A 2519-nucleotide genomic window follows, 5' to 3' on the forward strand; every position below is an offset into this window, starting at 1 on the left:
GTAGATGATACAAATTGAAGTTCCTAGAGGAATTCTCACTAAATTGCAAGTGTTTGGCCAAAGTTGTTTAGAGAGATTTTGACAATTAAGTTCTTTGAGAATGCTATCTTACTTTTCGAAGTAAGACACACACACATATATATATAAGCTTATTGTGCCTTTTCAAAATAGTTTGAAGAGATGTGTCTTTTCAAAAAGTTTTTCTGAAACTTTCTCACTGGTAATCGATTACATGTTTATGGTAATCGATTACACAGTTATATTTCTGAAGAGTCACGACTTTTCAAAGGTTTTTCTGAAATCTTTTCACTGGTAATCGATTACAGAATTCTGGTAATCGATTACACAATTCAAAATTCAAATAAGTTCAAAATTTAAAAAAGGCTATGTTCACGATCTCTCTGGTAATCAATTACTAGTTCAAAAAGATATTACTTTGAACTGATTAATCTTTGATAAAAGATTTTGAGGCCAAACTATAACAATCAAAATTTCGAGATTCTTTTACAGAAGAAGCTTCTATGTTACAAGATGCAAAGCAAGCAAGAGCAGAGCAACAAGCAGTGGACCATATCGTGTAGATAAATGAGGTTCTTATTGATCTCACTATCTCTAGCACTATGCAAGAAGAAGTACTAGAAATTTCCCCGGCTGTGTCCAATACTGCCAAGGCTAATGATGTTGTTCCAACTTATTCACATGAACCTGTGTCCAAGCAAGCTAAAACCTCAAATGAAGCCACCTCAATGCACAAGGAGGTTCCTGATGTTGTTGTAGTCTTCTCAGCCAATTTTGACCACTTTGATAATGCTTATGTATGCCTTATAAATGATGTAGTTGACGACAGATTCATCAAAAGGCTAAAGGCACTACCTATTATCTTTAATAATTATGTCTTGGATCTCTCAAAGATGGATGAAAGGACTTTAAAGAACATATAGTGAAATTAGACGAAGTGCAGAACCTGACAGAGAAGAACATGAAACGACCTATGTTGTTGTGATAAAGGCTAAGAAGGCTGCAAAAGAAGCTGCTAAGTTACAAGTTGCAGAGCAAACAAGAGTAGAACAACAAGCAGTGAATGACACTGCCAAGATAAATGAGATTCTCATTGATCTCACTATTTTTGGCGCTATATAAGAAGAACAAGTACCAGAAGTGTCCCTTGCTGCATCTAATGCTGCCATGGCTGATGAGGTTGTTCCAACTTGTCCATCAAGCAGGCTGAAACCTCAAATGAAGACACTTCAATGCACAAGGAGGTGCCTGATGCTGTTGTAGTCTTCTCAAACAATTCTGATGTTGCACCAATCAGCTTTTTTGCCCCAAGCTCCTTAATTGTTGATAATGTACAAGCCATGCTTGACTTGGCTTTGACAAAGAAAAAGGAGGAGGCTCAGACTATGTACAAGCCATTCTTGATTTGGCTCTGATAGAGAAGCAAAAATAAGATATAAAAAAAGAACTACAAGACAATGCTAAACAACAAAGGTTGGAGAGTGAGCAGTACAAGCAGTCCATTCAATCTTCAACTACTACCCAATTCAACAATGTATCTTAGATGCTACTGCAGAATCTCCAACTGGCCCAATAGTGTATGTTGGGTGTTGTTGTCCAACCACAATCTCCAATTTTGTTTTCATTGAAATTGATTTTTACTCACTGGAGGACACAATCCATATTTGTATTCTTGCATACTAACTTGTGAAAATCACTCCTTTGCGAAAAAATTTATATTTTGGTTAGCATACTATTCAACTCCCTTTCAGTGTGATTTTGATATTTTATTAGGTTCTCAATATATAAGATTATGATGAGAGACGCGATTTAATGAGAAAGACAATAACTATAGAAAATTCTCATTTAAGAAAAATATCTAAACATACCATGGTCAAGGAATTGCTCCTAAAAATGGTTTTGTTCAAGACGAGGATATTCATATTTATAATATAGGAGTAGATAAATCCTAAAACAGTTAGATATAAAATAATCATTTGAGAGTTTTAATCAAGAAAATAAACAACAAAACCAAATTACTTAATTTTAAAATATAAGTACTCAATTAGCTAGCTAAAAAAATTGATAAAATAAAATTAAACAGAAGAAACTAAAAAGATTAAAAGTGTAGTTAAGTTATTAACCATTCAACTAAAAAAAATAATTCCTAAATTCATTTTTTAAAAACTAATTGAAGTTGTTGAAGCTTTAATTTGATAAAAATTTTTCAAAACTAGTATTTCCATCTATTAAATACATATGAAAAATATTTATTTTATATAACTAAAATTTATAATAAATGAATATTTTTTAATATATAAATTAATTATAATTAAAATTTAATAAATAAATATTTTTAATGTATAAATTATATTATTAACATATTATAAAAAAATTGTATTGTAATACAATATTGTTTTTAACTATTGATAATTTATTAAAAAATTATTAAAATTTAATTTTGAAATAAATGTAAAAATGATAGACTAAAAGAAATGAAAAGTTACGAAAAAAATCCAAAA

At 30.6% G+C, this 2519-nt stretch overlaps 1 long non-coding RNA gene across 1 annotated transcript; it reads right to left on the reverse strand.

Moving 5' to 3' along the window:
• Positions 1-463: 463 nt before the first annotated feature.
• LOC121173652 (uncharacterized) lies at positions 464-1727 on the reverse strand. Its single transcript, XR_005888912.1, has 2 exons — positions 1154-1727; positions 464-1018 (listed from the first exon to the last, which is right to left on the reverse strand). It is a non-coding gene; the product is annotated as an uncharacterized lncRNA (long non-coding RNA).
• Between the last annotated feature and the right edge of the window lie 792 nt (positions 1728-2519).

The sequence above is a fragment of the Glycine max genome, chromosome 16 (assembly GCF_000004515.6).
Source record: "Glycine max cultivar Williams 82 chromosome 16, Glycine_max_v4.0, whole genome shotgun sequence".
NCBI lineage: Eukaryota > Viridiplantae > Streptophyta > Magnoliopsida > Fabales > Fabaceae > Glycine > Glycine max.